Consider the following 23970-nt stretch of genomic DNA (forward strand, 5'->3'; position numbering starts at 1 on the left):
ATCAGCTAAAAAACGCTTGCTAAAAAACGGTCTTACTAAAAAAACGTGGTGAAAGTTTTATTCATTCGATAAACCACCGTGTGTGTGAAAACATTAACAATTTAGGAAACTGACATAAAATAGTTCACGGAAAGATACATACATTGTTTACACAGCCAAAGGGGGTTGTTTATCTGATGTATCTTGAAATTTCTCATCGAATTTCGGAATATTTCCAAGATATTTTAAATATGCCATAAATGTATTTGTTCTTTTTTAAGGTGTCGTAAAAACAAATACCATTTTAGGCATCTAGATAAAGTTACCTTTTAATTTTTTTAATTTTAAATAGACTTTGATATTTATAAATTGAAATATTTTAATTTCTACATGAAAAAAGTTTTAAAAAATTAAAAAAAACGCATATGTTTTGCAAACTTTTGAAAACACATTCCTCTGATTTAAAGAATCTGCAAGAAAACTGTCACGTCATTTTTAATCTCTTTTATACAATAAAAAAATATTGAAATAATTACCAGACAATAACAACAACAAAAAATGAGATTTTTAATTCAATTTTAGCGCAATATAAACGTTGATTTCTATAAATTATGTTTACCTACACATACATGAAACATTTATGTTATAAAAAACATCACATTCATAGCACTTATTAAATTCAGTAGGTAAGAGTCAATTAAAGAATAACGTGTCCGAAAAACCTATCTTTTCAAGACCGGAATTTCACGTGTCAGTCTGTGGAAATTCAACGTTGCCAGTTCTTTCAGAGCTCAGTTAAAGATATTTTTTATTATTACCAACTCGAATCTTAGTGTTTACAGTCTTTATACAATGTGTAACAATAACACCGTTTAACGAGTGTGAAGTGTTTTTTCTTTAGTAAGGCAGTGAATGTTTTAACAAACTCCCTAAAGAAATACAAGCTGAATAAAATTATTTATTTTTTAAGAATAAACTTAAATACACTTTACCTCAAACTAATTTGGTTGTGTGGTATAAATATTATATGTATTAAAAAAAAGCAGTCTTCAAAAGGTATGTGCACGGGAATTTTATTTTTATATCAATTTTCTATAATTTTTTTAATGAATTTTGCAATAATTAGCAGTATCCCTGAAATTATTTAATGTATACAATTCAAGATGATACTCCCCCCATAAACACGAGTTATTCTCAATCAGGAAGGTATTAATTAACATCATGATTCCATAAATATAATATATTAAAACCCAAATATCTAGGACATGAAATTCCCCTAAATAAATAAATTAATGCGAACGATCAATCGTTATTTAAAACAAGTTTTACGAAAGCTGTCAGCCGCTTAAAAACGCAAACCGATTTAGAATAACATAATCCGCCCTTAATCAGTTAAATGTCGCCGTTACAACATTCACCCCACATCGGGTGTGGTAAACCCAGTTTTTGCGTCAACATTTTCGCGCCATTTCGAGTTACAGTCAACTCGGCGGTCGGTGGCTTCCAATATCCACAAAGGAAAAACACCATAATAAATTTATAGAATAAATCTCCACAATATCTAGATCTAGATATCTAGAATTTTCCCAAACATATGGCAGCAGATGGCACACAATACATCTGATAGATATTATGTACTTTTCTAGTGGTTTAGCAAGTAAAGAACGAAGAAAGCTACTTAGAAGTAAATATTGTTTTGAAAAGTTACGGAATTAACTTAATAATTTCTTGGAATATTTTGGTATGGTTGCTAACAGATATTCAATGACTGTGATGGACGTGTGTCTAAAGGTACGAAAGAGATATTTGTGTATGAATGAGATAGCATGGTTAAAAGGGCGTGCCAGCTTTGTATCTCATCTTTTTAATCATTACCTTACTGATAGTAACTTGTGTCAGAGCTTAAATAATAACGGTATAAATTCTACCCATAAGAACATATTATTTGACTACCCTTCATGTATAAATTTACTTGGTGATTGAGCTCAACATTTCAAACGAGCAATCATCACAATAAATTATTTAAAATAATAAAACAGCTTAAAAGTGGAGGTTCAAAGAATACATCTTAAAGATATAAAAATATTTTAAAAGATATAATAAACCTTAAAGATAAACACACTTACTAATATATAAAGAAATAGTATTTTGGAAAGAAGTTACGAAAAACCCTCATTATTAGTAGGCATACTTTGTTATAGTTAAGCGATGATGGTTAAATACCAACCGACATTTTTAACAACTTATGCATAAGAAAAATCAGTTTTAATAGTTAAGATACATAGTATATTATATTATTATTATATAATTTACTATACTTTGAATCTTAACTGACTGTGAGTATCTGAAATCAGTTTTAATAGTTAAGATTCAAAGTATATTATATTATTATATAAGTAGGTTCCTTCAGTTTTTGATCCAGTTAAATCTTTTAACCTTGTAAGTACTTTTATTCTCAGAGGAACGTAATACTCCGTTCCCAGTTTACGTAGATTATATTATTGTAATGTCTCTTAGATCCCTAAGCCTTTTTATTCCCATTAAAACGAAGTTAACTACGTAAATAACCTTTTTTAAATCTACATAATAATACAAGAATTGCTAATTAGGTTAAATATTTAATCCGAGGATAGTCAGAATCTCCGGTCGTTTAATTCAGAAAAAAATACACCTACGTCGTCCCATCCCGACCCCTGAAGTAGCAGTGGTCTCGCTCTCTACAAAGGCTTAGCGAAGTGGTACACCAACCCTTCCCACTCTCGCTCAAAGGGAGAATGGTGAGTGTCTGAACTTAGTCAAAGTCTTCAACGGAAAGAAGAAAAAAGCGGGAGATTACCTCTTCTCTAATACTTATGTTTTATTTATAAGAGTTCCACGTATATCTAGAGACGTATTTTTAAAATCTTCAGGATTATATTTTATAATACGGAAAAGGCGGACAAGGCACGATTCGCGGCCAGTGAGCTTTTCCGGAAAAGTATAAATATAGGTAATAATTCTGATACGATTCTTTCTCTGTTCTGTGAAGGCCGTGGTAACTTTGAAAGTGATAAAAGTTTGCGATGAGTTCGTGATGGGCAAAATCCAAATAATCGTGGTCTGAATAAGTAACTCTCGACGACGACGGTGTCGATTTTTTTAAAATATATATAGATAAAAAACAAATATTAGAAAAAGAACTTCATCAATAATTATCGTCGACGCCATCGTTACTAACATAGACGTTATTTTGTATTAAAAAATATCTACAAAATTCAACAGAACTTCAAAAGAATCTTGTTGAATATGTAGGTACAATAAATAATTGTGTCATGTAATATAAAACCAACTCAGGTATAACCCAGTTTAAGTATTCATAATACATTCCTCGATGAACGGGCAAATTAGTTGACAATACAAATGACTCAATATCGCTAAATGGTTTTCTTCTCGGATACGGGAAACACAAACACGAGTCGTCTGTGTGCATTGTGTGTTTAGCATTTAGCTATTATTTATACACCGTTGTGCCGGATTCGCATTACGAGTTATGAGCCGCCGCGCTCGTTCGGCAGGAGACACAAAGCGAATCCCGACACGGGTCTACGCCTGTTTCAAAACTTCAATTTGTATTGCTTTTAAAGTAAACGTTATTTGCATATTTAACTCTTCAAAGCGAGCGGAGAGAATAACCGCCCGCGCCATTGATTACCTCACACAGCGGGAAGCGGAATTGCTGATTGATAACTTTATCTCGAAAACTCCGGTAAGGCGCATTTATACCTTTCCCTCTGGAGGCATCTTCTGTACTACGATATTGCTAAATTAATTCCAGCAGATGATGCTGAATAAAGTTTCATACTAAGAGAAAATTATTTTTTGAACTTTTCGAATGTTTGTATTTTATATCATTGAAAACTGAAAACTAATAGTATTAACGTCCAATGCAATGAATTGAAAGTTATTTGACAAATCGCCCACAATTTGTTATGATATCAATGACAAAACCGGCGACCAAGAAACATTGAATTTTGGTATTCCGCAAGGCACCGTTCTGGGACCAATATTATTAAATTTATAAGTAAAAGACATTATTATTGTCACGCAGATCAGCTACTATCTCTCATGGTTCAACTATTTGTTTTTCATTACCTACACCAAACCATTTAAATCGCCTGAGTTTTCATAGATGGAATTATTGCTTGGAGAGGAGCAACAAAATCGGCTATCAATTACATAGAAACCGCACAGAAAACGATCTTAAAGGTAATACTAAAAAAACATAGACTGACTGATATAGACCATATATTCAACAGCTGTGACGTACTAGATATACGCCAATTATACGTTAAAACACTACTAAACTACATTTTTGGCAAAAAAAATTTAAACATATTCAAAATAACACTAACAGACCAGTTAGACAAGCGTACAAAGAAAACATAAAAACTCCGACAGTAAATTCAAGCTTTGGACAAAGACACTACCAATACCATGCCATAAAAGCTTTCAACAGTGTAAAACTTGAAATTAAAATTGAGGAAAATAAAAATAAATTCACACACAAAATTACAAAATGGATTAAAGAACAAAAAAGACAATATTACCAAAATGTCATAGCATAAAATAAAAATAAAACCTACACGTAACACACAAAACCAATATAAACACACATCACTCACGAACACACAAGATTATATTTTAAATGTATTATTTTCTCTTTAAATGTATTATGTAGATTATATCTACATATTATAAAATGAAGGCCTCAGCATGGGCAAGCCACCCAGTGAGGCCAACATTACTGGAAAACTTTGAAATGTAAAAAATATTGTACTAAATAAAAATAAATAAAAAAAATGTCTCCTGGTTTCACAGGGTTAAATTACAGTGGTTCCCATTCCCAACATCTGCACAATATTTCTCATGAGGTATTTTCATGTTAATTTGCTTAGTTGATAGGAGTGCCCTTGTTGATCGAGAAAATTAGATAAATGAAGAGAGAAGAGCTTCGTTGAAAATTTGAGTAGAGAAAAAGAAATGTCAAATATTGTAGGTCTGCACATTTTGAATAAAATATTTTAAAAATTAAAATTACATAACACACCAGACCATAACACACCAGACCAATTACATAACACAAAAAATGATAACTATAGCAGACTTAAGGTCATGCGGTGACCAGTGTTTTTTGATAAAGTGTCCTCTGCGTGCAGTTTTATCTTGTATAAGCATAAACTTTTTAATATGAGTGTGTTTGTCGGAAGTGACTTGCCAGGTAAGTATGTTTTGGTATCTTTTCTAAATAATAAATGTAGATCATAGGAAATAAATTGTACAGCGCCCTTGAGGTGATTTTTCACAAAAACGGCGCTCTACAAATTATCCAATTATTATTATTATTATTATTATTACACGTTAGGTAATTCACTAAAAACGGTATTGGTAGGTCATACGTTGCTGTACCAGAGCAAGAGTTGATTTAAAGCCACTTTCAAACCCTTATTAAAAGGTAAAAGCTCTTGCACGGAGAAAATTTACTGTTATTATGAAAAAATTTTAATTTATTAAAAATCTGGTAAAATTATTCGTTTTTCTGTTAAAAATGGGACCGGAGGCCAATAACGAATGTTTTGACAAATTTCATAACAAACCATCAGTAAAGCACGAATATGTTATGAAGAAGTCGGAACACGTGTTCTTCAAAATAATAACAGTTTCGCGTCTCGTCTATTACGTTTATTCGGATAAGGGCACCTGCGTGAACACGTACATGCCTGCCAACATACATGCGTGAATACGTGTTCAGATATATTCTGAGTGACTAATATTTTACTGGGAAATGATCATGCAGTCACATTTTTAACAGTATCTTCATTAAAAAATACCCTTCTCTTTTTTTCTCAGTGTGTACTAGTATTTGCGGCACGTTCCAGAGTGGAATATACTCTCAGTATCGCCCTGGTGTAAGACGGTTATTCGGAATTGAAAAGTTGCATGAATGGCTTTAGCCGTGTTTGATAATCAGATCTGAATATTCAGGTACTTCACGACTTCCTCTTCCCCATCTCCTTCCCCTCTCTACTACCTTCAGCCTCACAAGGTACCCCAATAAGGAACTTGAATGAAAAATATTATGGCTTACAAAACTTATATTCATTTAGATCAACAAATGCTGACTCTGCATATTATAATATAGTTTTATTATATATAATTATACGAAGGATCAATTAATAAATCTTAATTTTCAAATGATGATGTAAGAGACATAAACGCCCTGTGATTGGTCGGCGGGTTTTGACAGATATAATTACACCGCTACTTCAAGGGTCGGCCGGCCGCGCGCCTTAGAATGCGGACAATTTTGTGCAAATTTGCGTTGGGTAGACTTGCAAAGAATTAATGTTTTATGGAAATATTGTCTGTATTTAAATTGGGATTTTATGATTTCGTACCGACTCGAGTGAGATTAATCTTAAGCCGAATGTACACGTTGGTCCAATGCATTGGGCCAACTTTGGCGTCAACTCGCAAACGTATGAACGCCGTCGCTAACGTTGGCCGCTTAAAAACGGTCCTGTCGTTTTGGCTGCAAAAATAGCACATTTAAAAACGTTATAGAAATTTAATTAAAAAAAAATTATTCGCCAACATAATACCTTCACTATCGTAATTTTTTTGGAAAAAAAAGAAAATATCCTATTTTACCCTGGCCCAAGATGAAGATTTCCAACTGCTACCAACCGTCTGGAGCCAGTGATACTACGGCATCCCCAATTTGGTTATGTTGTGAGGCTGAAGGTAGTGGAGAGGGGAAGGAGATAGGGAAGATGAAAGTGGGGAGCTATTAAAATCTGGTCACCAAACACGGCCAAAGCCATTTCAAGCAACGTTTCTGCACGGCGGTCTTACACCAGGGCGATACTAAGAGTATCTTCCACTCTGGAACGTATATTATTTTTAAATTAATAAAATGTGAATCACCAAATAAAATTTATGACCACGGAGGCCGTGAAATCTAGATGGATGTGGAAATTATCGCAGCCGCAACAATTTATTTGTACATCACTTTTAATTATTAATCATCGTCATTCGTAAACATAAATAATCACTCACGCAATAATCAACACGACTGTCAAAAACTCAAACTTCGAAAATTATTTTAATAGATTAAAACAAACAAAAAACGATTGAAATTCCTTATTGGGGAGGTTATAGCTATAGCTCACTGGCACCGGACGGTGAGAGGCAGTTGGGGCTCTTATGCGGTATTCACATAAAAAAAGAGTAATGCTATAGCTCCCTGGAATGTTAGTCTTTCTTTTTTTTTAAAGTAAACAAAGTATTCAACTTGGAGACTGAACTTATTTTGTGATAAGCTAAAAACCTCCCATTAAATTTCCGCCTAACGTCACTCAGAGAATTTACATTTATGGAGGTGGAAAATAAACCTAACAAAGGGGAGAGGGTTTGTTAACGAGACTCGATTATTAAATTTAATTGAAAAAGTTCCCATTTTACGTCTGTTGTCATACAAGATGGCGGGATGGCATTGCTAACAGGAGCGCAGAGCTTAGGGGAGATTCACCCATTGTTCTTTGTTCTAACGCGGAGAAGAGACACCGGCGCCGGTTAGAGCTGTATTCATTTATTTGAAATGATTGGAGCCCTATCAGTTTACTGAAACTTCTGTAATTCTATCTTTGTGTACAGAACTAATTGAACAAATCTTCAAATCTCAGGCTTTCTGCAAAACAATGACAGAAGACTCTGTCTAGGTGTCTATATAGAATCTAGCTACTAGCTATTGTAAATAATCTATTTTAACTAACCAGCACATAATTTCCACGCCGGGGTTGTACTAAGATGAAACGCCGCGCAGTTTTGTCTGGAGGTATACTCCTGCGTCATTCATATTCATATAAATCGTTTCATTTCTCTATTGTTTTGGCGACTGACACGACCCGATTATATTACTTGATTCACTCAATATTGTCAGTCCTGGGGAGTTAAAGAGTTTTATAAATAAACTTAGCTAAGCACCAAAAACTGCAAGAATTCATAATTCATACACATAAATATATTCTGTATCGCCTGGTATATTCCTGGTGAAAGACCACTATTCAGAATCGAAACTTTGCTTGAAATGGCTTTAGCCGTGTTTGGTGACCAGATCTAAATAGCCACTATACTTCTCTAGCTTTCTCTTTCCCTTCTCACACATCCACATCTACATCCACGTTTTGGGATATTAACAAATATTAGCCGTCATAGGCAAGGGGGGGGGGACAAATTGGTGACCATAAAAAAAATATCAATGAAAAAAAAACGTTTATAATTGGCGCCAAAATCACAAATCCGTTATTTTTAAATACATCTGTTTAATTTTTTTAAAGGCAAACTTATGTTTACAAGACAAGGTTTTTTTATTGAAAGCACAAAGGATAAAAAATTATTATCCTGAAACACTGAAGATTGAAAATATCTTCCGAGAAAAAATAAATACCGCCCACGGGAATTGAACCCGCACCTTCTGATTGCCGGTCAGGCGCACGGAACCAATGTGCTAAGTCGGCTTATTTTTAACCGCCAAATAATTCAATAAATACTAGTATTTCATTCAACAATTATTGCTATTTGAATTTTTTCACCTGAAAACAAATTAACTTTATGTTATATATCACCTTTTGAGAAGGGTGGTTGAGGGAGGTGCAAGAGATGGAAATATTTATTAGAATTAGGAATTATATTGTCATTAGAAGAGCGGTTAAGCGGGAAAATATTTAAAATACGGTTTATATATTTTTTTGCTTGTTAATTACAACTGTGAAAAATGTTAATTTCAATGCAGTTATAATAAATAAGCAACAAAAAATATTGACCCTCTTATTTCAAATTAAATATGTATTAATATTACATATTTTCCCACTTACCCGGTTTCTCACTTCTAATAACATTGTAATTCCTAATTCTAATAAACTTTCCCCGCTCTTACCCCTCCATGTTCAACCTTTTTCCTAAGGAGATCTACATATAATTTTTAACTATAGTATACATTTACTCCTGAAGAAGTTGACATTGTTCACGAAACATGTATATTGTGTAAAGTGATGTAAACATAGTTATTTCTCTTTTTAATACTCACATTCTATTTCAAAAAAGTGATAACCGGTTAGAAGAACTTTGTTTCGAAAAAAGTAACTATAATAATTTAGACGAAAAATATATTTAACTTCCTTGCTAATAACAGATATCTCAGACCGAGTGTGAAGCAATAGACAAAAAAAAAGATAACTAATACAGGTACACAAATATTGAGTGCTTAATAGTTAAACTATTTGAAAATTCGTCAGAAGGTGTTGTATAAATATTTTTTACGACATCAAGGGTTTCTCTCTCTATCCAGTTATGATGGTAAATGTACCATTGATAGATGCATATTACCAAAAGGAAAACCGGGCTTTTTGCTCGAAAACTATAAGAAACATGATGTCTACTCAAGAAGTATCAAAGTCATTTAATTACAATTTCATATTTTGCATTATATTGGCTTGTTCAACCTTGACGAACCTTAAAACTCAAGTGAACAAAACTGAAAGAACGGAATTCTTCTAATTAAGGGAAATTAGCAGTGCGGAGAAATTTGCCAATAGATGCGACTGAATTTGCAAGTAAAATCTTATGTTCTTTCAAGTATAGATTTTTGCAATAAAATATATGTAAATCTCCCCAGATATCAAATCGTAATCCATTTTCAACAGACCCACATTTTAGAGCATTTCAAAAATCTTCACTGGCTTAAATGTCCTGAAAAAATCCAGTTAAGCTCTGCTAGATGGTTTTTGGGGAAACTCAGTAAACGCCAAAGATGTTTTTATCATCCAAAAGAGGTGTCTACGAAAAATGACAAACTCTGATCACCGGGATTGATGTAGACCAATTTTTAAAAATCTCAAACTTCTGACAGTGACGGACATATATATAATGGAGTTATGCCTGTTAGTTCGATCATCTCCAGAAAAGTTCCCACAAAAAAAACTCAACACATAAATACGCTACATGGTTCACAGAAAACCTATTAATCCTAAAAGCAAACAAAAATAAATTTCAAAAAGGAATACATTAAATGGATATTAAAGTACATAACAACCTTCCACGTAGCATCAAACAAATAACCGACATACTTAAATTTAAATCAACAATAAAAACATTTCTTTTAAACAAATGTCACTACACCTTAAATGAATACCTTACATAAATTGAATACCTCTGTTTTTTATTTTTTATTTACATACATTTTTTAATATGTAATTGTTGGGTTATGTAATATAATGTGTATTTGTTGGGTAAGCTGGAAGAAATAGGATGTAACCTATACAGTGGCGAAACTATACCATCGGGGGGCCCGTGGCAAATTCATTTGATGGGGCCCAAAATCACAGTCGCGTTGTAATTGATTTTTTATAAATAACTTAAGAAGTTACCCAACAGTATTACTAACATTGTGGGTACATTTTTATTTTCAAAAGCATACATATTACATATGTAGGTATAATGAAAAAACAATTTAGTCTTTACAAGATATTTATTAATAAAATTCTTTTCTCCGAGCTTTCTGTTCCGCAAAAATATCAATAACTTCATCAAAGTTTAAAGATCGGGGTTACGTAGCCTGTTTTGTCCCATTGAGTTTCTTAAATATGTTTTTATTAATTTTGGTTTCCAAAATGACCTTTCGGCACTAGCTGTAGTCCCAGAAATTGTAAGCAGTAGGTACGTACTTCAGGAAAGCTGCACGACATAAAATGATTCTTTATTATTAATAAATCAGCAAGTTCTCTAATACACGAGGCCTTTTCTATTCGTCTCTGAAGGTGGACCGAAAACTGAGAATTTCCCTGGCAAATGATTCAGATATGTCTTTTTTATATATATCAACAAATTCTAGAGATTTTTTTAAGAGATCAGTGTCATTTAAATTTTGCGAAGTGGCAGGTTGCAAAACGCTGAAATTAGAAACAATTTCATTCTTTGGAAGGAAACGCGATTGCAGTTGATTAATAATGATGTCCAATACTCGATAAAATATATTCACTTTAAACAACCTTTCCGGATCTTGGAGACGCTCATCTTCGCAAAGTTCGTCAAAATGGCGTTTCACCTTCCTCTGACGGGTTTTAGAAATTTCAGGGTTGATGGACCACTTTTCTGCTACACTACTTGCTACCTTTTTTAAATTTTCAAATTCATGTCGATACCTTTCCAATTCTTCCAGACAAGTTTTCAAACGTTTTAAGGCATTTGAAAGATCGATGGCTTTGGACTGAGTGCTTTAGAGGCTGCATCGATAGTTTGTAGAATTTTGCAATGGAAAACCGATAAAATAATAAAACTGTAGTTCTCGATCTTCTTCTTGATCGATAAAGCTTCATTCCTTTCATCTGATTTTCAATTTAACAGAATTGTTTTCGTTAGCGCTTTTTAGACATCAACAAACCGAACTTTTAAAGCAAAAAAAGAATCATAACGTCCTGACCAACTAGTAGGGTTCAATCTTTTTAATGTTATCGAAGTTGAAGACTCCCCTTCGTTATCAGATATAAAACTTGATAAGATATTCCATCTTTTGATACTATGCCCAAAAATTATAAATTTGTTGAACTGTTTCAAAAAAATGTTGATTATCAATAACCTCTCTTACTACATCATTAACTACTAGATTTACGTTATGAGAAGCACAGTGAACATATACCGCATTTGGCTTGATATTTTTTATGAGTTTTTGAACTCCACCATAAGTGCCTTTAGCACCATTATATCCCTTTCCTCGACACTTAGTTAGAGGTATATTTTTGTGATTTATGGATTTAATAATTTGGTTGGACATTGCTAAGGCAGTTTGGTCCTTAACTTCATGAAATCCTTAAAATAACTCTTTAATTAAAAGCTCCTTTGGGATTCCATTTTCGTCTTTCTCGATACAATAACGGTAAAGTTCACAAATTTGATCTGTTTTTGAAATATCTTGAGTTGTATCGAATATGATTGAGTAAAAGGGTGCGGCATTTACGGGTACATTTTCTATTTTTAGAACCAGAACAGAAATGAGCTCATTTTGTATTTTTCAACTTTAGTTTTTTATCTGGCCTTTTGATAAAATCGGATCGTATTTTGCTAATAACTCAACACTCAAAAAGTTTCCTCGGGAATTTGGATCATTGCAATCTGCCTTTTCTCTGCCTGGCCACGAAAGGCTAAATTGTCAGAGTAACATCAAGGAATCTAGAGAGTACTTGGCGCCAAAAAGATTTTTCTTTCTTGATCATGAATTCTTGCTTTTCAGCTAGTGTTCCATGTAGCCGCCATTGTTGATACGTTAAACGAGAATCCAGGTGAATTTTAGTTGTCTCGTGTCTTTCTATGGCGTCTACAATATGTTTCCAGTCGTCATAACCTTCCATCCAAATATTTTGTGTTTTTTTAGATGCCCGATTTGCGAATAACATGGTTCACAATACGCCTTCTGAAGTATTAAGGAATAGGATAGCCATGTACGTTCAAGATTCACGCTAGACTTGGAAACAATATAGTAATGTTTTTCTAGGAAAGATCTATTGTCATTGTCTTTTGAGAAAGGACCCTGTCCCTGTCGGACATAGTCGCGGGACCAATGGATGCGTTCTAAAATTGAGCGACATCCTTTTCTCATAAATGCGTTTAAATCTTAATAATTTATTTGAATTTGTAGCTATATGGCCTTTAGTTGTGTCTAACTTAAGTTGATTTTATGTAGTTATATAAAATTAATAATTTTTATTACATTTTGTTAAAAATGTTAAGTTACTTCTAACTTCTGAGCTCGCGGCGGCCGGGGCCCCGGCCCCCGCGGGGCCCATGGCATTTTGCCAGCCCTGCCACCCTATAGTTTCGCCACTGAACCTATTATACCCTTTGTGCTCTTTTTGTGCAGTAAATATTTTTTTGAATTTCAAGTCAATTAACCGAATGTCTCTGGCCTACTTATCAGTAATATGTATTCCGGAAAATGCCAATTTACGACAGTCAACCCTCGTCATCATCTATTGGAAGTTTGAAGAAACCAAAACGCACAACAGATACTAAGTTATGGAAAATCGTATAAATATATTTTTAAACTGTTCATAAGATAATCTCAAAATCGTAGAATAAGATAAGATTAATAATAGATAATAAAAAAATAAAAAGAATATGTTCGGTGAGCATGGTTTTGGATCTTCAGGACCTAAAGCCCGGAATAGAGTGCCACGTGATTTAATAATGATTTCACATACGACAGAATTCAGAGCTAAACATAAAACTCACATTTTTACACAGTCAGGCCCATAAGATTCAAAGTCTTCACCTTCATAGTCCGCACGTAAACAACTAAGAATTTGTAAGCTTTTTAAGATAATTTAATAAAATTTCTTCAGTTCTAAAGAGTCCTAAATTCTATATTCTTTTAAAATAAATATCAACTCTACTTTTGCCACTAATCTTCTATATAAATAAAAATGTAAATCATCGTTTGTTTAAAATCTTAAATCTCCGAAAGTTCTTCAGCGATTGCTTTGAAATTTTGACACAAACTTGCATTCAAATACAAATACGCGTGAGTTTGTATATATACCTATATTATATAGATTTCACCTGTGACAGGTAAAAACATGCTCTTTTGAAAAACAGCGCCATCTGTTTGACTTAAAAGCAACACAGGCTATTGATTCTCTATCTGCACAGACAGATTGAGCCACAGCAACACGTGGTGGGGTACAGCTAGTCTTCTAATAAATGTAATATCAATAGTAATGGAGTGTAAAAAACTAATGTAAAATCATGTAATGTCAACTGTTTTGCAAAATGCTGTTTTGTCCTCTGCGTGCAAACTCGTAACCTTTTTAATAAAAGTGTGCTTATCTGAAGTGACCTGCCAGGTAAGTATTTTTTTCTGTACCTGTTGGTAAATAATAAAATTAGATATTTATTTATTTAACGCCCAGAGGGCTTTTACATGGTTGGTAGTATAATTTGACAGATACTTTGAAACATAAAAAATAAGAATAAAATTACATTTGATAAAAGCTATGCAACAAGTCATACAAACACGAGAAACAAAAACAGAAAATTACAGCTATTTGTAGGTTTACATGATGTGTTTAGGAGTATTGGTGAAATAAATGTTTTAAATGATCCACAAAACTTGCCAAGTTGGTATTGACTATGTCAACATCACCCAAGTAATGATTTCCCATGGTGTGAAGTCATTGTATCGGAGAGTGGGCAATGTAGTTACGCTTATGTGTGCTGCTGTAGAATATTGTATTTTGTCGTGTTGTTACTGTGGGTGTATGTATGTTTATAAGTTGCAGGAGTTCACAACAGTCGAATTTAGAGTTAAAGATTTTGAATAAGAACGTTAAATCGTTTATTTTACGTCTATCTTCTAATGTATGTATTTTTAGAGTATTTAATAAGAAATTGTATTTTAAGTCTTCGACAGGGATATTTAATTTAAAATTTATAAAACGTAGAAATTTTTTTTGTATTCGCTCAATGTTGTTGATGTGAATTTTGTAAGATGGAGACCAAACTACTGAGTTATATTCAATTAGACTTCTTACTAGAGATACGTATAATAGTTGACTTGTAAAGAATGAAAGTTTTTAGTTGTTCTTAATACGAAGCCTAGTGTTTTCATACCTTTGTTCACAATTTGATGTAGATATAGCCTAGAAACTCATAATAAATTGTACAGCGCCCTTTAGGTGATTTTTCACAAAAACGGCGCTATACAAATAATCTAATTATCATTTTTACTATTATTTTTGCGTTCACATTTCACTATTTTCAAAAGTGGGCCAATTTTTTTACGGTTTTTTACACAAAGGAAATTAGATTCTGTAGTGATTGTAATTTACAACTTTTGTATTGTATTATTTTTCGTTCAACATAGCAAACTTTATTCCCATTAAAGGAATTTACTGCACAAAAACAATAGAAACATAATTAATATTTCGTAAAATATAAACGAACGATAAAATTTTCAGTTAGCTAGTGTGAAATGGGAAAATAATTCACCCAAAACTGTCAAATTTCCAAGCAGGCCGTTCCAGAAAAGAATATTTTTATTGGGTTGATTCCAGCGGTTTTAACTTGCCAGTTATTTTCTTTCTACTACTGCTAAAATTTAATTTTGTACTAAAATTGGCATGACCTAAATTCAAGCAAATCTACATACAATAAAACTAGATAGATATATCATATATAAATGCCTAGATAGATATATCATATATAAATGCCTTGAGGTTGGTCACGCATGCCAAGAAATGTAATAATGTCTTCCCATCAAATTACATATTTTAAATTTATTTCCATGATGAGATTATACACTACGATCAGAGAAAATTAATTGATGAATTAATTTTAAATTCCTACATACAGGCTATCAGATTGTTTGTTTATAATGTATATAAAATATTCCTCACCATTCCATTGTTTCTTTTAACCTTTTTGTGTATTCAATCTTCATCATCATTATAACGAAACGATTTTGTGTTACATGTCAATGTCCAAAGTTGATCTTGGATTATCTAGATACCGATTGTTATTAGTTCTACAAAATATTCTTGTCAGCGTTTAATGTGAATTAATGGTTTTTGTGTTATGTTTAGGTTGTTTGGGTTGTTCCCTGCCGTTTATACAATTTTTTTTTTCCATATGTATATACGCTTTTGAAATAGAACTGGCCTTTGCATAAATACGAATGTAATAGGTATAAAATAATATATCACAATTAAGTGATTTACAGAAGACACTGCACACTCCGATCGAAAATTGGAACCGAAATATTGTGACGTCATATGATTGGCCAACTATATCCGCTAATGAAAAACTCTGAAAGTCTATGGATTAAACATTCAGAGTTTTTTATTGGTGTATAGTATAATTAATAGGCTCCTAATGAGAATTGTACTGTCTATATATTGGCATATATATGGTTTTTTAGGACCAATTTGTTATATAGGTACAAAAAGCCCGAAGATGTCGGGGTACGATCTGAGACCAAAGTGGGTCAGTAAAAAAGACGCGTAAATATCTATGGCTATGTGACGTATTTTTTGGAGAAACCAATGAGAAACCCTTTATTACTATAAAAAAACTGTTGAAAGATAAGTGAAATATCTATGGTTTGACTTCTTTTGTGTGCAGTTTATATTCCTGACGAATAATAAAACAAATAAAGTTATTCATTATTTATTATGTTATTCATTGTTATGAATATCTTTCCGCCGAAAATTTTAACTCATAAAGTTCAGTGCGATGTGAAAGGATGCACAGATTCAAAATCAATTCGACATAGGATTCCGAGTTTTAAAGAGTGCGACGAGAGTCTGTTTGTGAATGGTCGTAGACAATTAACAGGTTGGATCCCGTCATCGGACAATATGTGGAGGTACCTCGACCTCGGTGTGTTGAAAACAAGACCCCTGATTACAACACAAATACAGGTGTGAATCTCTCTTTGTTTGTTCCTAATGTATTGAATAACTTATCTTAATTTAACATCAGAATTGAATCTATTTTCGTCTTTAGACCGTACCTGTGACGACAGTATTCTGCCCGGATTGTACAGCGCATATAGTGATGCACTCCAATATCATGATTAAATTTTACAAGTCTTCTATATTACATCGACTTACCTTATTAATTTTATTCATATTATTATTTAACCAACATTTTTATTTCAGAGCGTAATTTCTTCCACGAACGCAGCGGTGTGATTGTTGGTGGTTAGTATATATCTATTTTATATTAAGTGAAAGGAAATAATATTGTATGTTTCGCTCATCTAATATGCAGATTATTTCTTCAATAAGATTTTTTTTCAGACATAAGTGTTCCTGAACCCAGCAGCATTGTAACTACACGGAAAAACGATGGTTCTCTGCGTAAGTATATTTATAACTTTTTAATCATAATTTTTTGGTAGCTTTTGTATCGAATAATGAAACCAAATGTTGTGTTTTTATAAGTAAACGAAGGCGCATTTTAAGGTACATTGGGCCAACTGCAATCTTTTCTCCAAAGAAAAAGATGTTGCATATGGAGATTTTGAGGACCAGGCGTCACCTACGAAAAATCCAACAAAAAATTGCCTTCTAAAAAAATGTCTTGCTATGGCAACTCATTATAGAAATAGTTCCTGCTTGGCGTCGAGTATGTATTTAATCATAATTGCGAGAATTTTCATCTTGGGCCTATTATCAAAAAAACTTTTTCCAAATTTGTATGTTTCGATTGGATTAATTGTGAAGGGCATAGAAAAATTGTGATATATGCAATTATAAAATTTACTGTGTCCATCATAATTAATTCATGGTGTGCAGACATCAATAAGAAATTATGTGGCAAAGACATAAGACCGTATAATGGACCAGATTCCATGAGAAAATGGCCTTTTAACGTTTTTTAAAGTACACTAAATATAGGAAGAAATGGTTGTCTTAATTAGTTTATTTTATTCGTCTAGCTTTTTTTAATTACTCGTCATCATAATGAATATCTTTCAAAACCTTTTTTAAAATGTGTTATGTACTTATATATTCTTGTATTTCCTGTTTAGTTTATTTTTACGACAGATTGATTGTTCATCTCAGAACAACAAGATTTCACCTGACATACGCTGTCCCGAGAAAATGAGCTTTAAAGAAAGATACTTTAAGCTCATTTTCGCATGACAGCACTTTGTCCGATGAATCTTTTTTGTTGTGAGGGAATATATCGACATTTATATATTTTTATTTTAAAAATAATATTTTAGGCTAGTGAATGGGGTAGGCTCCGAATGAGAATTATATTGTCTATGGTTGCGCCTTTTTTTAGTTTCCTCTATCCTAGTAAATGGTGTGTAACGTACTTTTTGCACACGCATAAAATTTGTCTTAAATATTGGCATATCAATGGTAAAATTTACTACCAATCTGCTCAGTACAAAAAACCCGAAGATATCGATCTAGTGAGTGGTTTATTTAAGCGGTTCAGTGAGTGGTTGATTTATGAGTCACTGTATTATATATTCGAACCCTATAATTTATTTATTATATCTACGGTATAAATATACCATAAACAATAATCGCATATCACAGTACGCAAGCAAAAGCAAATACAAGAAATATATTTTTTAAATAACAGTTAAAAGTGTCATTTGATGGTAAAATGACGACAGAAAGTGTAACATTAGTACAATCTCTAGAAGGATTATAAAATAATGGTAAAGTTGTAGAATAACTGGACACGCATACATCAAACAAGAACAAAATATGGTCGAACCATCAAAACGCATGAAATTTTTCAACCCTGATTGACAAAAATGGGATTTTTATGCATTTTTTACCATCACCTCGGGGTGCCGACAAAATATGAATAAATGTGCTTCTCCAATCTCAAATGACGGAAATAGTTGTTCTTCATGGTAATTAAACTGATACGAAGTGTTTTTTTAATAATTTAGGCTCACCTCTGGATATTTACAAATAAGATGTTTACAGATGAAAAGTTTGATTAATATTGTTGAAAGTTTTGCTCTAATGTCAAAAACTTTGAATTAGTTGTGTTGGAAACCAACATATGAATAAAATAGAGCTGAAGACGCTACCAAAAATAATGTTATTTTCATATTAGATTTGATTCAAATAGTCAAAATAACGTATTATCATTTGTACCCGCTTACCGGTAATATGGATAATGAAGACTGCTATTCCTCAAAACAATCCATTATCAATATCCAATTCAGCACGGATCAAGTAATCCAATTGCACAATTCACAATCATTAAACATCTACACCACTTCAAAAACAACAGTCACTTTATTCAGAAGTCATGCATATTAAAACATCAAACGAATTAATTTTTTGCGAAAAATAAGTGCGTAAAAGAATATGAAACCGAATTGAATCAATGCTGGAGTCAGTTGACTCACAATACGTGTTATAAATTAATACTGAAAATAATACACAATACACTACAATATTTCATTGAAATCTGTCAACAACAATAATGTAAACAAATTAGCTTGGATGGTTTCGTCTCAAGGGATATAAGAACGCTTTTCCACCGACACTAGCGCCACAGCGGCCAGACCGCGCACTACAAGGCTGGGAATATTTTATGGTTATGGTCGTCTCTCTTTCCCACCAGAAGTTTTCCGGATTTGACCACAAGAGTGAAGAGGAAGTAAAACAATGTCGCAAAAACACTCAAACTATAAAAGTGTACAAACATAGAGTTATTATTATTATTATCACTCCATTATAAAAGCCCTTGGCGGAGAAATTTCAACCTTGTTTTTTACGGAGAAGAACATTCTAGGAAAAATAAATCGCGTACCTACTCACTGAAACTAAGGGCACAATTAATTATTATTTTTACCTAAGTTTGATCTCAATTAAAAATAACATCATGTTACCTACCTGCTTAATTACTGTACTTTAAACTTCATTATTGTTTTACACAGCTCATAATTAGTTAGGTAGGTAACTTTCATGTTTTTTTTTTAATATTTAGAGTTGATTATGAAAGTCGATACTTCTTCGATCGAGTTTTAATTTGTAAATGAAAAGTTTTTTTGTAATTCAAGTGTGATTTAATATTTGAAATCTAATTACCGGCGAAATGTACGACTTATAAGCGCTCTTAGTATGATTTTTAACGTAAAACGGCATTATTAAAATGATCAAAATATCCAACGAAAAATAAAAGCTTAAAAAAATAATGTGTTTTTAGTAATCCCATAGTCCTGGATTAGTTGCCATAAATAAATTGGCATTTATTTATTTATTTTATTAATACAAGTCTTAGAGGGTACATATGGTTTTTGTGATATTTCACCCTCCATGCTAGGGATGACCCTGTGTTATGGCGGGTGAATTTTACAGTTTGAACAGAATCCATTACTTTGTAATTAATTTGTAACTTTTGCCAAAATATCGTTTTAACTGTGCGTTTTTTTTTTGATGCCAATAAAAGTGATCAGGAGCGCACAAGAAGTGAAACGTAACGCGGAGGTATTTAGTCAATTGTCCGCAAATCTAAAACCAATTTCGTCTGCCATTCAGCCTTCCGCCTGCGTCTGCATCCCTGTCTGCCCGCCCGTCCCGCTGAGGTCGGAGAGGGATGGCAACTGAATTTGTACTCCTTTGTCTATCCCGAAAGAGTGTTACTTGGAGGGGGTAGCACGTTTTGGAGGGTTATTTTAGGGAGAAGGGGGGCGCGGAGGTCAGCGGGTTAGATGCAGGGATCGCGATTCGAGAGGTCGCGGATTTTAATCGGTTAAAAAAAAATTGGTTGATGTGCAAACATGCAATATACGAATATTCTTATGAAGCCCTCTTTTACCGTAGGTTGGCCATCATCATATATCTGAAATCTGTAGCTCGGACCAGTCACGCGTGCTTTGAAACCATAAGTTGTGGCGTCTTCCTCAGTTGTGAAATTTTGTTATCATCACTCACATAATTAAGAAGAAAAGAATAAATGTGATGTGGGCATGTTTCGTGATCAAGTGTCTGACTAATCGGGCTATATTTCAAATATATAACAACTGTGTTTCATCATCTGTACTATACTTATATAAAGTCGCTATCTGCGTCTGTACGTTTTGCGCTTAGTTCTTCTAAACTACGCAACGGTTTCGATAGTTTTGACTATCATTTAAAGGAATTCTTCCGGAAGGTTTATATATGTAATGCATTCGTATTATATTTATAGAAAGTGGAGAAAAGTCGAGCAACACCGGGTACACGTCAGCTAATCATCATTATATTCAAAGAGACAGAGTGCTTTCTAAATGGGAAGAACTAAAAGGTATTATGTAAGTTGCTACATTGGTTTCCATTCAAATCTACAATGTAGGCATTTCTAGTGTGCATTATACATTCACCCCTCGTGATATTACGGAAAAGATATCTTCTTTTTATCTAGTGTGAATTATTTTACGGTGAGTAACTACCTAAATACTGTTGTAACCCGTTTTAAATTTTAAGCAATCATACTAATCTGAAGGATACACTTCCATGTTTTCTAAGAAAGGGTTGTTTCACAGAATTTGAACAATTTATCATATTTCGAAGTTAAAATTCAAGTTATGAGAAAGTTATATTCAAGTTATGTTATTATTTCATTGTGGGCCGGTTGGTTCACATCACACGGAGTACCCATCATAAGTAATTTTTATTCAGCACATAAATAAATTTTCGACGCATTCACAATTCCTGGTTCGTGAGAGACTTTATATCTGCGCGGGATGGAGCAGGGAAAACGGGTGCAGGGTAGGCAGAATATCGATCGCTCCTGCCACACCCAGCCCTGCTCTCCCCACAAACATTTACCCCTGCCCTGGGCTTTATATCAAGGCACTAAAACCAAACTATACCCAACAACTACCAAAATACACGCTCCGAGGAAAAAGGGAAAACTTTTACAAAACACTTCTGAATTTTAACATTTTATTAACAATCTTTTTTGCTTAGTGTCTCTTTGCTGAATTTTTTGTAAGCGATTTCAGAATGAGATAACTTTTGCCATCTGCACTCTTTGTGCTCCGGGTAGGCAGTCTCAACATTTTTTGCTGGGCCATTACGTCACCGACCTCTCTCGTCACGCTGTTTCTGCCTTCGTGAAATACCCGGCTCGCAGATTATCTGAGGGTAAAATTCCTGGACGCGAATTGCTCAATCCCCTTAGAAAATAGGTAAAATTGGGAAGAGAACAGTTTTGGTTTTCTTCACACATTACGAATTAAAGTCCCCTTTTTAGTGTGATCTGTATAGTAAAGTAAGTTGTGGTCACATCTAGAAAAACGTAATATAAATCATTGATGTTTGTAGTGACGAAACTCTACCCCAGCGATATGATAAAATAAACTGCAAGAAAAACATTACATTTTTAATAAAGTTTTTGTAGCATCTACACATTTCACCTCATTGATGAAAGCGGTTATTACCTAGACCTAGGTGTAGGTTCAGCCGGATTGAGTCCTTGAGCCCGAGTCCTTTGCGGGAAGCGGGTCCTACTCCCACTCCTTTTCGTAATCAACCACTCCCAGAGAACTCGGTCTGGGACTCGGACCCGAATGCCTCCAATCAACGACTCCCAGAGAACCCGTACCCGAGAATGCCTCTAAGGACTTGGACTCGGACCCGAATGCCTCTAATCAACAACTCCCAGAAAACTCGGACTCGGGGTCTCGAACCCGAATGCCTCCCTCCACCACCGGCCTCGCGAGTCCTGCAGTGAGTGGTAAGTTCTGGTGGTGAAGACATCTTCTGTTTACCTGCTTTACAGTAAGTGGATGTTTTGTTTATTGTTTAATATCTAGTACTTATTGGAGTTATTTGGGGTTATGAGTTGCTTTTCTAAACCGATGAGCTAATTAGTTAAATAATAATATCGACTGACATTATTTTAAAGTTTTATTTTAATTATCGTTCACTATTTTTATTTTTTGTGTTATTAAAAATACAAATTTCAGTGGTGTCTGTCTGTGTATCCGTAACTCTGGTTCAATGAACTCTAGAATATGGATTTGCTTTGATTTTAAAAATTGGAACTGATTGTCAACTGGTATTGGAAAGATTCAGACAAGCGATAAATTAGGTACCAAGATTATTTTATTCAATAATTGTTTATTTAAAATGGCTATCTTTTGTTAATTTTTTTTAGCTATGTCGTAATAGTGTTCATTCGAAAGGCAAATTTCTGGCAAATGTTTATTTTTAATGATCCTGAGACATATATATGTATATATTTGTGAAACCAAAAGGAAAAATATACAAATCAAGTATATAATATACACAAATCCTACAATAATATATTGAACAAAGTGTGTATGACATACACTGTATGTATTGTAAAAGTAAAAAAAAATGGACTGGAATAAATAGATATTAAAACATGTTGTTAATTGTTAAAATTTTAATAGTTCAATGCTGTACCTAACTACTTCCTGACTTTGTTTTTAAAACATCTCGCCTTTACTGAGTTTCATTTGATAGAGGCTTCGACCAAGTACCTTTATCTATATCGATGGACAGAGATTATGAAAACGACAAATTCTCAACGACAACCGAAATTTATGTTACTACATTTGATTTATTACTGCTTACGCGTGTGCTAAAATTATCATCTGGAACTTGGAACCTAATACTACATCCGTTACGGCCTCGCATTAGCCGTAGCCCAATCAGCTGGAACACGACAAGACACGAATGGATTTCGTTGAACTTCGCCAAAATGTAAACTGCACAACTCGCGACTCGGGTGCGATGGGTGACGGGATTGACTCCGTGTTCTCGTGTGGGTCCGAGTTCTTGTGCGGGTCCTTGTCCTGCTACGGGTCCGAGTTCTTTCGCGGGTTCTATCCGAGTCCGAGTGCCGAGTCCTTGGCCGGACCCGTGCGTCCCGGTAGTCGCCCAGTACCCAGTCCGCACCCAAGAACTCGGACCCGGGACCCACTCCAAGAACTCGAGTTCTTTTAAAAGGAAGCAGTCCTCGGATGCCTCCGGAAAAATGCAGAACTCACCCACCTCTAAGACCTAGGCGACATATTCGGTTATTATCAATGAATCCTTTCGAAAGAGATTATACGTTACTGCCATCTATAGACTTTCGATATAAACTGATTCTGAGATAATCGTGAAAGGAAGGAAGGCGTCTGAGATATTTTATTATACCGTCATTATTTTACTTCTTATGTGCAAAAATGTGACAAAAATAATAAATTTATACACACTATAGATATGTATATATGAATGTTCTACCTGTTAGACGTATATTATTGTGCGTGGATACCAGACACATAGATAAACATATAATTATTACTATTACAATTTCACCGGGTGCCTTCGGCATCGGTGCATGGTCCGGAAACATGACTATCACGCGCCCAACGTTTATATTTGGTTGACTAAATTTGTCTTACGAGAACGGGTCGTTTCT

At 33.7% G+C, this 23970-nt stretch overlaps 1 protein-coding gene across 1 annotated transcript in view; it reads right to left on the reverse strand.

Annotated features, from left to right (window-relative positions):
- Nucleotides 1-18795, reverse strand: part of sbb (scribbler) — a 402653-nt gene extending 383858 nt beyond the window's left edge. Inside the window, exon 1 of the mRNA XM_089638842.1 lies at nt 18707-18795. The gene's annotated coding sequence lies outside the window, so the exon portion shown is untranslated. The remainder of the gene's footprint in view (nt 1-18706) is intronic.
- Between the last annotated feature and the right edge of the window lie 5175 nt (nt 18796-23970).

The sequence above is a fragment of the Hesperophylax consimilis genome, chromosome 13 (genome assembly GCF_061612785.1).
Source record: "Hesperophylax consimilis isolate HC1 chromosome 13, BYU_Hcon_1.0, whole genome shotgun sequence".
Lineage (NCBI taxonomy): Eukaryota > Metazoa > Arthropoda > Insecta > Trichoptera > Limnephilidae > Hesperophylax > Hesperophylax consimilis.